This window comes from Jaculus jaculus, chromosome 12 (assembly GCF_020740685.1).
Source record: "Jaculus jaculus isolate mJacJac1 chromosome 12, mJacJac1.mat.Y.cur, whole genome shotgun sequence".
Lineage (NCBI taxonomy): Eukaryota > Metazoa > Chordata > Mammalia > Rodentia > Dipodidae > Jaculus > Jaculus jaculus.
This window is the reverse complement of record NC_059113.1, coordinates 64,092,716-64,105,134: the sequence shown is the minus strand read 5'-3', so window position 1 is coordinate 64,105,134 and position 12,419 is coordinate 64,092,716.

Sequence of the window (12,419 nt, the reverse complement as noted above, 5' to 3'; positions counted from 1 at the left end):
TCATTTTTGGTCTGCTTCAGTGATAAGGTGTTGGGGGCCTCTGGGTCTCTGGCTCTCTGATTTGGTAGGAATTTATTTTGCTCTGGGTTGATCTACTTCCCCTTTGTGCTGGTATCTGGTTCACCAGGAAAAAAGCACCTTGCTTGTTTCGTCAATTTTTCTTAGTTTCAGCCAGGGCACTTTTGAAGTATGATGGAGTGGCTCTCTCCTTACAATCTACATCTATCTGGAAAAAGAGAAGCAGATTCTCCAACAGAGAGTAAGTTAGCACCAGGACAAATGAGATAACCCTTACTTTTTTATAGAGAATTTAATAGGTGTAGGCCCTCTTGTAGCCCATGATTGATGGTAGCTTGATAATGGACAGTGCTCATGTTTGAATATGGTTCTGACTTGTTTCCCAGCTCCAGCTATGGGTCCCGTACCACTGAGGGGATCAGTTAGCCAAATCAAGAGCAGCTGGTTCCCCACCATGGCTGTGTGCCACTACTGCATTTTTGTGGGCATCACAGCAGGTTATTTGCCGCTAAGTAGGTTAGACCATGAGTTGCTTGGACAGATATTGGTCATTTTCCTCCAGTCGCCCATGTAGCACCTTCTGGCACTAGATGTAATGACTGTCTGTGGAGTGACTATCTCCAAACATCCACCCATGCCACTCCATTTTACATGTCAATCACATAAGGTGTCTTCAGGGGTAGGGTCTTACCGCTAACCTTTGGTGGGTCATCAAGTACTCTGACAAAAATATTTTTTTCTTTTAGGAAACCTTGTAGGTCTCTCTAATCACAAGCTCATTGTGGATGATAGTCACATGCTGGTACTGGGAGTTACAGGTCAGAGCCCACTAAGAAAAGGAGAGAAAAGATAACTAATATACAAGAGCTAGAAAGAAGAGAGAGAGAGAGTAAGAGAGAGAAAGAGTGAGAGAGAGGGAGGGAGAGGGAGGGCGGGAAGCTGCAGAAGATTAAGGTTAGTCTTCATCATACCCTCTCCAGTGTCTTATGGTTCAGGTGTTTCCTTTAAGGGTCTGGTGAAGGTTCAGCCATTTGGTCTGCCTTTTAGAAAGTAGAATTTATGGTACCATTGCTGGTTGGGTCTAGATTTGTGTTTCCCACGCCTCTGTTGCCCTCCCCTCGCTCTCCACCCATCTTAGTATCTAGTCCACGATATACTTGCTGGGTATGGAAGGAATCTTGGGTAGATTCAGGTTAGGTGCTGTAGGTGAGTGAGACTATGTGGCGCTTTTTTCTTTTCTGTGATTGGGTAAGTTCACTGAGAATGATCTGTTCCACATTCAACCATTTTTCCTCAAATCTCATTGTTTCATTTTTTTCTTACTGCTGTATAGAATTCCTTTGTGTAGAAATACCACATCTTAGTCCGTTCTTCCAGTGATAGATATCTGGGTTGATTCCAGCTCTTAGCTATTGAAAAATGAGCCACAACAAACATGGTTGAGAAAATCTCTCTGGCCTGTGGTTTTAAGGTTTTAGGGTAGATGCCCAGTAAGAGAATAACTGGGTCTGTTGGTACCTCTATAGTCAGCTTTTTCAGGAGTCTCCATATTGCTTTCCAAAGTGGTTGTACCATCTTACATTCCCACCAACAGTGGATGAGTGTACCTACTTCTCCACATCCTTACCAGCATTTATTTACATTTCATTTTTTTGATGTGTGCTATCCTTATTGGGGTAAGATGGAATCTCAGAGTTGCTTTAATTTGCATTACCCTGATGATTAAGGATGATGAACATTTTAAGTGTGTGTCTGCGATTTGTGCTTCTTCCTCTGTGAACTGCCTGTTCAGCTCTTTGCCCCATTTTGTGAGTGGGGTGTTTGACTTCTTACTGTTTAGATTTTTGAGTTCTTTGTAGATTCTAGATATTAGGCCTCTAGCAGTTGGATAATCCACAAATATTTTCTCCCATTCTGTGGGTAATCTATTGGCTTTGCTTATTGTATGCTTGTCTGTAAAGAAACTCTTCAGCTTCATGTGATCCCATTGGTTGAGTGACTGTTTAAGATCGTGAGCTACTGGGGTTTTGTTCAGGAAGTCTTTTTCCATTCCTATATTATGGAAAGTACTTCCTAAATTTTCTTCCAGGAGTATTCGAGTTTCTGGTCTTATATTGAGGTTTTTGATCCATTTAGATTTGAGTATAGTATATGGGGAAATGTGTGGATCAAGTTTCAGTTTTCTACATGTGGTTATCCAGTTTGTCCAGCACTATTTGTTGAAGATGCTGTCATTTTTCCAGCCTATGTTTTTCAGGCCTTTGTCAAATATCAAGTAGCTATAGTTGCTTGATGCAAAGTCCGGGTCCTTAAGTCTATTCCGTTGGTCTATACTCCTGTTTTTATACCAGTACCATGCTGTTTTTATTACTATGGCTTGGTAATATAGCTTTAGATAAGGTGTGGTGATGCCACCAGAAGTATTTCTTTTGCTGAGGATATGTTTGTATATGCGAGGCCTTCTGCCTTTCCATATGAAATTTGAGATCATTTTTTCTACCTCTGTGAAGAACACTGTAGGGATTTTAATTGGAATTGTGTTAAATCTATATATTGCCTTTGGTAAGATTTCCACCTTCCAATGTTAATTCTGCTTATCCATGAGCATGTGAGGTCTTTTCCTTTCTCAAGTCCTCCTCAATTTCTTTTGTGAGTGTTGTTATGTTTTCGATGTATAGATCTTTCACTTCCTTGGTTACCGTTATTCCAAGGTATTTTATTTTTTTATTGCTATTGAAAATGGGACTATGTCCCTTATTTCATTATCTGTATCTTTGTCATTTGCATATAGAAAGGCTACTGATTTTTGTGCATTGATTTTTGTATCCTGCTACTTTGCTATAGGAGTTAATCACCTTCAGGAGTTTTGGGATGGAACTTCTCAGGTCTGTTGCATATATAATCATGTCATCAGCAAATAGAGCTAACTTAACTTTTCCTTTCCAAACTGTATCCCTTTTATTTCCTTCTCCTGTCTTATTGCTTGAACCAGTACTTCCAGTACTATGTTGAAGAGCAGAGGTGAGAGTGGACAACCCTGTCTTGTTCCTGATCTTAATGGGAATTCCTCCAGTCTCTCTCCATTAAGTCTTATTTGGGCCTTTAGAGTTTTGTGTATTGCCTTTATTATGTTAAGATATGAACCAACCACACCAATTCTCTCCAATGTTTTGATCATGAAGTGATGTTGTATCTTGTCAAAGGCCTTTTCTGCATCTATTGAAATGATCATGTGGTTTTTATGTTTAAGCTTGTTTATGTGTATTACATTGGAAGATTTCAGAATGTTGAACCACCCGCATTCCTGGGATGAATCCCACTTGGTCAAGGTGGATAATGCTTTTGATGTGTTGTTGGATTTGGTTTGCGAGGATTCTGTTCAGGATCTTTTCATTTAAGTTCATCAGGGAAATGGGCCGGTAGTTTTCTTTTCTTGTGGCTTCTCTGCCTGGTTTGGGGATTAGGGTGATACTAGCTTCATAAAACAAGTTGGATAGCATTCCCTGTTCTTCAATTGTGTGGCACAGTTTTAGGAAGATTGGTTTCAGTTCCTCCATGAAGGTTTGATAGAATTTGGCTGAGAAGCCATCTGGTCCTGGATGCTTCTTTTGGGGGAGGTTTTTTATTACTTTTTCAATCTCTGTGAGTGTGATGGCTTCATTGAGGTGATTAATCTGCTCTGAGTTTAGCTTTGATAGATGGTATGCATCCAGGAATTTATCCATCTCCTCCACATTATCCAGTTTTGTGGAGTAGAGTTTACTGACATAAGTTCTGATCATTCTCCCAATTTCACTTATGTCTGTTGTGATCTCTCCTTTTTCATTTTGAATTTTGTTAATTTGACGCTTCTCTCTCTCTCTTTTTTTTTTTTTTTGCTTGATCAAATTGGCTAGGGGTTAGTAACCTTGTTTATTTTTTCAAAGAACCAGATTTTTGTTGTTTCAATTGTCTTAGTTCTTTTCTTGGTTTCCAATTCATTAATTTCTTTCTGATTTATTTATTTATTTCCTTCTAGAGCTCTTTGGGTTGGATTTTTCTTGCTTTTCCAGTGCCTTTAGGTGGATGATTAGCTTATTGATTTGGGATCTCTCTGTCTTTTTTATGAAGTCATTGAGTGCTATCAATTTTCCCCTGAGGATCACCTTCATTGTGTCCCATAAGTTTTGGTACAATGTGTTCTCATTCTCATTCAATTCTAGAAATTTTGCGATTTCATTTTATATTTCATTCAGTACCCATTTATTGTTTAAAAGTGTGCTGTTCAGTTTCCAGGTGCCCGTTGTGATTTTTGGTGGGTCTTTTGTTGTTGATTTCTAGCAATATAGCATTGTGATCTGATAACATGCAGGGAATTATGCCAATCTTCCTAAATATGTGGAGGCAGTCTTTGTGACCTAGTTTATGGTCTATTTTAGAGAATGTTTCATGGGCTGCTAAGAAGAATGTGTAGTCTGTAGATTTGGGACGGAAAGTTCTGTAGATGTCCGTTAGGTCTAAATGATCTATGGTTATGTTGAGCTCTCTTACTTCCCTGTTGAGTTTCTGTTTGGATGATCTGTCTATTACTGATAAGGGTGTAATGAAGTCCCCAGCTAAGATGGTGTTGGTGGTTATTTCTGTTTTGTTGTCAAGTAGGTTTTGTTTTATGAACTGTGGTGCCCCAGTGATTTATTATTGTACAGATTTATGATTGTAATATCTTCTTGATGGATTGGTCCCTTGATAAGTAGGGTGTGGCCTTCTTTGTCTTTTTTTGATTATTTTTGGTTTGAAGTCTATTTTATATGATAATAATATATGCCTGCTTGTTTCTTATTCCCATTTGCTTGGAATATTGTTTTCTGCCCATTCACCCTGAGGAAGTGTCTGTCTTTAGTGGTGAGGTGGGTTTCTTGAAGATTGAGGGGCCTAATTTTTTGATCCATCCTGTTAGCTTGTGTCTCTTCATGGGTCAATTAAGGCCATTAATATTTATGTTAATGACTGAGATTTTATTTGATCCCTGCCATATTGTGATGGTATATGTCGGTTGGTGTTTTCATGGACTTTGAATATTTTTGTGCCTACTCTGAGTTTTGTTAGCTTCTTATAGGCATTTGAGTTTGGTTATTTGTTTCTTCTCTGTGGAGAATTTCTTAAAATACTATGTAGGTTTGGTTTTGTGTTCATATAATTGTAAAGCTGAGTTTTTTCATGGAAAGTTTTTCTTTCACCATCTATTATGAGGGATCCTTTTGCTGGGTAGAGTAGTTTGGGTTGGAAGCCATAGGTTTTGAGACTTTGCAGTGTTTAGGTTTCCATTGAGAAGTCTGAAGTAATTCTGATGGGGTTACTGTTGGAAGTGGTATGCTGTTTTTCCCTAGCTGCTTTTAGCACTTTCTCTTTGGTGTCAATGTTTAGAGTCTTAATGACAATATGTCTTGGTGAGTTTCTCCTTTTGTCCAGTCTGTTTGGAGTTCTGTTGGCTTCCTGTATCTTGATGGGCCATTCTTTTAAGAGACTGAGGAAGTTTTCTTCAATTATTTTGTTAAATAAGTTCTCCATGCCTTTGGTCTGAATTTCTTCTTCTTCTGGTATTCCAATGATCCTGATATTAGGATGTTTAAGTGTATCCCACAATTCCCTCATGTTCTCTTCACAGGAACTTTTGAACTTAATGAAATTTCAGAACTCTCAAACTGTTTCTTCCATCTTGTCTTCCAGATCAGAGTTTCTATCCTCCACATGGCTGACTCTATTCTTGAGAGCTTCTAGAGAGTTTTGGACTTGTTCAATTAAGGTTGCATTTTCGACTACTTTTCTATGTATAATTTACACTTCTTTGTCAAGCTCCCTTTTCACATCATTTTCTGATTTTCTTGATGCTTCTTGGAATTCATCCTTGCATTTCTTTATGTATGGTCAGCTGATTTTTAAGGTCTTCTTTTCTTTCACTCTCCCTCTAATCTGTTAACTGTCTTCAAACTCCTTCCATTTTCTTATCTATTAGGTCTAGTTTCGTGATGGCAGCATCCACACAATTATTGGTACTTTGTTGTTGCTTTTCTGCAAATTCTACCATTAGCGTGGTCAGGGTTGCATTGCTCATAGCTTCATTTTGGTGTTCTGATCCTAATGACTCTTCTGTGTTTTGATTAGATATGATCATTGTAGGACTGGTTGATCTAACTGGATTTTCTTGCATTTAATTTTTCATAGTATTTCTTTTGAACTGTGGTCTGCACATGAGAGTGTATGGGCATATAGGTGTGTGGATAAGCCTGGGCTCAAGCACAATGGGAATCTGATGCAGACCGGGGCAGTTGCCAAGCAGCCTGTGCTTTGGCTCTTACTTGCTAAAGCCACCTGATCTACTGACTGGCCGGGGCACCAAATTTACCTGATCTTCCAAGTGGTAATGTGCCAAAGCTAGGAGGGACACTGAGGCACAAAGCACTGAAGCAGCCCAAACTCTGGCATGGGAACACTGGGACCTGGAAGCAGTCAGTACTCCCTGACCATAGGACAATGGTGGCCGGTGATGTGGCAGACAGGTAGGGGGGATGGCACCTGAGCTGGCACAAGTGACAGACAGAGTCTGAGCTTGAGTGGCAGTTGCTGTGTGCCTGGGCTCACTGAATGTGCAGCAGCAGGAGCAGTAAGTGAGCGAGTGGGTGAGCTGTCTAAGCTTCTGCATGCTGGGATCTATCACACTTGGCAGCACCATGGATACAGTGGCTACTTGGTGGGAGGGGTGGGCTACCTGCCTGTGAGGGGATCAGCGATTTCCTGTTTTTCCCTCCTCTTTGCCCTCCCACTGGCAATCTATTGGAGATTTCTCTCCCCTAAAAGACCCCGTGAACCCTTAATGTCTTGCCTTTCTTTCCCCGGGATTTGCAGCACAGCTAGGCGGTCACCATCTTGGCTGACAGGGTCTCTTACTGAACCCAAAGCTCGTAGATCTGGATAGATTAGTTAATCAGCAAGCCCTGGGTTCATCCTGTTTCTGTCTCCCCAAGGCTGGTATTACAGCATGGGCCACTGTGCCTGACTTTTATGTGGGAGCTCTGGATACAAACTCAGGTCTCCATGCAACAAGTACGTTACTGGCTAAACCATCTCCCCAGGGCCCCAGGAATTGAATCTTTTAGTTGTGCTTTATTCAGAGAGCCAGTGATCTGAGAAGGTGGAAAAATCTCTGAAGATAGACTGTCTTACCATCTCATCTCCAGACAGTTTTTACAGTTAGAGGAATAAGTTCAGAACCTAGACTTGTTCCCATCAGGTGGGCATACAATCCTGAAGTCTGTGATCTCCATGGCCTCCTTTCCACTTCTCCCCCTTCATTGTTTCTCTGACATCCGGACTCAGGCACTGGATCTGGTTAATGTATCAATTCTGCACTCTCCAGGTGCCAACTAGACTGGGAAGTTAACTCAGAACAAACAAGCCTTTAGTAGTATATATGCAGACCCCTTCCTATAGCATGTAATGCAAAGTATCCTAACTCATCTTCCTGTCCCCTTTCAACTTCACACATGTAGGAGACATTGATGGAACTGTTGAAATTTAGGACATGTTCATTTTCTCATTTTGAATTATAAGCCTTCCATAATGACTTGACTGATGTTATTGCCATCTGCTGTGGCATAATTGTAAAATGTCCCACCTATGCCCATATGTTTGAAGACTTGGCCCCATCTGGTGGTACTGTTAGGGAAGGTTGTGGAAACTTCAGGAGGTGAAATCTTCCTGAAGGAAGTGGGTTATTTTGGATGCCTTGATATTTTATAGTTTGGCCCCACTCCTATTCACCCTCTGCTTCCTAAGTCTTGCTGCAATATGACCAGATATCTCGCATCCCTGCCACCATGCCTTCCTCACCATAATGGACCTCACTCCCTGGAACCATAAGCTGAAACAAACCCTTTTCTTCCTTAAGTTGCTTCTAGTCGGGCATTTGTTTACATCCATGAGCAAAGTAACTAATGCACCAGCCACTTTAAAAATCTCTCTCTGTGTGTGACTCTGTGTGTGTCTGTGTATGTGTGTGTGTGTGTTGAATATGAACACGTGTGAAGGTCAGAGGACAACTTCAAGGTGCCTTTGAGACAGAGTCTCTTGCTGCTACAAATAAACTTCCAGACTACAGAAAATATCAGAATCACAGATACATGTGTCAGTTTACATCCAACTTCATGTAGGTGCTATGCAGTTGAACACAGGCTGGCAGGCTTTGTAAGTAAGCACCTTTAGCCACTGATCCATCTCTCCAGCCCTTACACTGGCGATTTGACAATATTACTAAATGCATATGTTATTCAATTTTTGGAATTTTGCAAAATGCAAAAGAAATGGTATATCAGTGCTGTTGTAATTTGTGCCTCTCTTGTTGAATAATTCCAGCCATCTTTTGTGTATGTGTAAGAGCTGTTTATACTTCATCTTTCAGAACAGTCAGTTCCATTCCATCATCTATACCTCTATGAGACAGAGATGACACTTTTATCACAATGAAGTCCCATGACTTAGGGTTATGTGGACTTATATGCTCTGTTCCATTGGTCTATCAATTTGTATTATCATTAGTTGTTTGACCATTAACATGGAGATTAAAATGTCTATCCTACATAATTAGCCTTAGGAATTAAATGAACATGGTATGGTAAGTTCAGAGAACAATCATGCAAATTTCAGAAGGAAACAGCACCATTGCACTGGCTCTAATACTTCCCCATTCACCTTCAATATACTAGAAACACTCAAAGACAAGGTGTGATTGATTTCCTAGAACCTTGGTTTGTCACACCAAATGAAGAACTTTTAACCCACCTCCTGGCCCATTTTTCTTTTTCTTTTATTTTTGTGGCATAGTGTTTAGTTATTTATTTTTATTAACAACTTCCATGATTATAACATATATCCCATGGTAATGCCCTCCCTCCCTCCAGCTTTCCCCTTTGAAAATTTATTTTACATCATTTCCCTCCCTGTCTCAATCAGTCTCTCTTTTATTTTGTTGTCTTGATCTTTTCCTCCTATTATGATGGTCTTGTGCTGATAGTCTCAGGCACTGTGAGGTCGTGGATATCCAGGCAGGCCATTTTGTGTCTGGAGAAGCATATTGTAGGGAGTCCTACCCTTACTTTGTCTCTTACATTCTTTCTGCCTCCTCTTCTGCAATGAACCCTGTGCCTTGGAAGGTGTGATAGAGATATTGCAGTGCTGAGCACTCCTCTGTCACTTCTTCCCAGCACCAAGATGCCTTCCAAGTCATCTCTAGGTCACTGCCATCTGAAAAGAGAAGGTTCTCTACAAAAAGTGAGAGTAGCACTAATATATGTGTATGAACATTAAAAGAAGTGCTTACTGGGCAGTTTGATGAGCACAGTGTATACATTTAGCCAGACAGCAGAAGATGTTACACCCCTAGGGCCAACTACCCCTGTTGTAGGTCTTCAGTATCAGGGATATATTCCCTCCCATGGAGCAAGTCAGGAGCCATAAAGCAAAAGCCTCTCCATTTTGCTTGGGCCTGTTCTGAAGTGACTCATTTATCAGAAAGCTGGTGCATCCAGCTTTCTGTTAGGTACTTTTGGAATGTCTGTCAGCAGACTGTTTGCAGAATCTTATCTTTTGCCAGTTTAGTGATTAGGCTGTCAAGCCGTTAAGGCAAGATTAGACAAGCACCCAGTTACATCTCCTCTAGGTTCCCTAAGATTAGGCAAACACCCAGTTACAACTCCTCTAGGTTCCTTAAGATTAGATAAACATCTCTGCTTAGTTCCCTAACAATCCCACAGCCTTACATCACGTCAGGCAGCTTACTCCCCCCTTTTTTCTTCCCCTATATAACCACTGTGTAAAAAATAAAAATTGGAAGACCTTGATCAGACTCCAGACTTGGTCTCCTTCTTTGTGTCTCTTGTCTCTCATCCAGGCTAATTTCCCCTCGGGTCCTTGTTTAACTCCCCGCAGGATGGGGCAAGTGGTGCCCAAACATGGCGCTTGAGGTATGAAGTGTGACCTGGACGTCACTCAAGTGGACGGCTGTTCACCCCCCCTCCCCATTGGACCGCCACCTCACCAGTGAGTGAAGTTCCACATGCAGATCACCGCAGGAGTACCTGCCTATGATACAGATTCAGAGAGGTAAGAAAAGCAACACAATTATGGGACAAGCATTAAGTAAGCATGAATAACATGAATAACGGGCTTAAAACTTCTCTCAAGACACAAGGAACACTGGTAAAGAAAAAAGATTTGGCAAAGAGTAAAAAGGAGCTAATTGCCATGGTAAAAGGTATTTTAAAAGCACAAGGAATTGAGATTGCTTCAAGTTCTTTAAACATTTTTTTTTTAATTTTATCAGGAGGATTTGTTCTGTGTGTGTGTGTGTGTGTGTGTGTGTGTGTGTGTGTGTGTGTGTGTTTATGTATGCTCATTGTGCTTGCTAGTCATGTCATGTTTGTGGCGGTTTGTAACTAAAGAGATGAAATGGATGCAGGTGACACCCCTTTCTCTTCTAGAGAACCATTTCAAGGAAATCAAAGACCTGAGCATAGAAATTAAAAAAGGAAAGTTAAATGTGTTGCAGGAGTGAATTTGTCAGATATTTGTTCTAGGTTAACTTCACCTTACATAGAGGATTATTAAAAACAGCAGAACTCCCTCGGAAGAAGTAACTTATAACTTGTCAGATATTTTTTTAAAAGATTGTAATGTCCTGTTGCTTAAAAGGAGGAGGCAACTGATCTGACTTCTAAGCCAACCTGCCTCAAGATAACAACACAATTTGCCTTACTTACTTCTAATAAAATCATTTCCAAGTGTGTTATTGGTACTAATGACATAAAATTGTCTTTAGACTACTTTCTTTTTAGTAATAGGATTAATTAATTTGGTGTAATTTTTAATAGCCTTATAAGAAGGATGGTTAATTATGGGGTGAGATAAATTGATTGAAGGAACTGGGAAGGAATTTTTCAATGTTGGGACATAGAATGCTTGTTAAAATGCCTTTTGAGTGGTCTTAGATCAGAATGTTAAATTATGTAAGTAAAGGAGTGCAGATGTAAAAACAAAAAAATGAAATTTTCAGGCTAAAATATGTTGGGATAGCTTGCTTAAGCTTTATCAAATTTAAGTCATGGGTAAAACATAAAATTGTTTTATGTTAATAAAAATTTCTGTGGTACATAAAATCAATAGCTATCAAGTTTAAGCCAAAATCATTGGTTGTCAAATGTTTTTTTTTTTTCTTTCAAAAATCTTTATCAAGGGTTATATTAATATTTAGCTAGCTGGTTTGGCTCAGAAAAGACCAGACTCTACTCTATTGTATGTAAAGTACCTGTCTCAATTTTGGCATCTTAAGTCCAGTGCTTATAACAAAATTAACTCTTAAGACATATTCCCTACTTTAGGGTACAGCCTCATGCTCAAACAATGGTCCTCATCTGAAAAAAAAAAAAAAATTTCAAGCTCCATGGTTCTGTTTCCAATGTTCTCTGGGTAATTTGTACCCACACATATCTGAACTAATCAAAGATGTTTTCACACAGGTATTAAGACCTTATACTGTCTTACTTGTTCTTTTCTGATAATTTCTAGGCTAAATTAATTAAGTTTGTAAATCAACTGGTACTATTTTCAAGACTGGTAACAGGTTCTGCCTATATTTATAAATGTTAGATATTTGAAATGTGAGATGTGCCTATTTTCTATACCTCAGATATAAGTCTTATTCTGCCACAGTACAACAAAAATTTTAAAGATAGAACAAAATGATTTTAGAAGCCCTTGTGCCATTCTTTAACTAAGTCTATTTCAGTAATTAAATCTATATGTACATACATCCAGGCTGGTGTAACTTCCTTCCTAAGTGTGTTAATTACCTATATAGAAGCCAAAGCCAATTGGAATCACTGGAGTAAAAAGTGTCAATATTTTGGCCTGTGCTCCCAGGTCATGAGGCCACTGGAGATGATGGGACACTTCTACACTGGCCCCCTGGTAAGTCACCTGTCTTCCTGAGCAGGGAGGATATGGAGACCCAAACAAAACTGGTATACAGTCTACAACAGGAGAGTCATAATTGAGGAGCAATCAGTCCTCCTGACTTCCCAAAGAAGGGAAAACTACTTGGCCAGCATGGCCCTGACTCTTCCTAACAGGCAAAAGAAACCAATAAGCTATGGGGCTACTCCTGTCTACCTAGTCTCTTTGGAGAGCCATTAATGACCTCCAAAATTAATCCTTAATTAACTGTTGGCTATCTGCATGGTCTTAAACACTCACAGAGAAATGTTAATAAGTTCTGAGACCAAAAAATATATTTGTACAGCTTTTAATGGAACCCAATAGCTCTTTATTATCAAAATTAAATGTTGTGTATATGTTTCTGATAACTCTGCTAA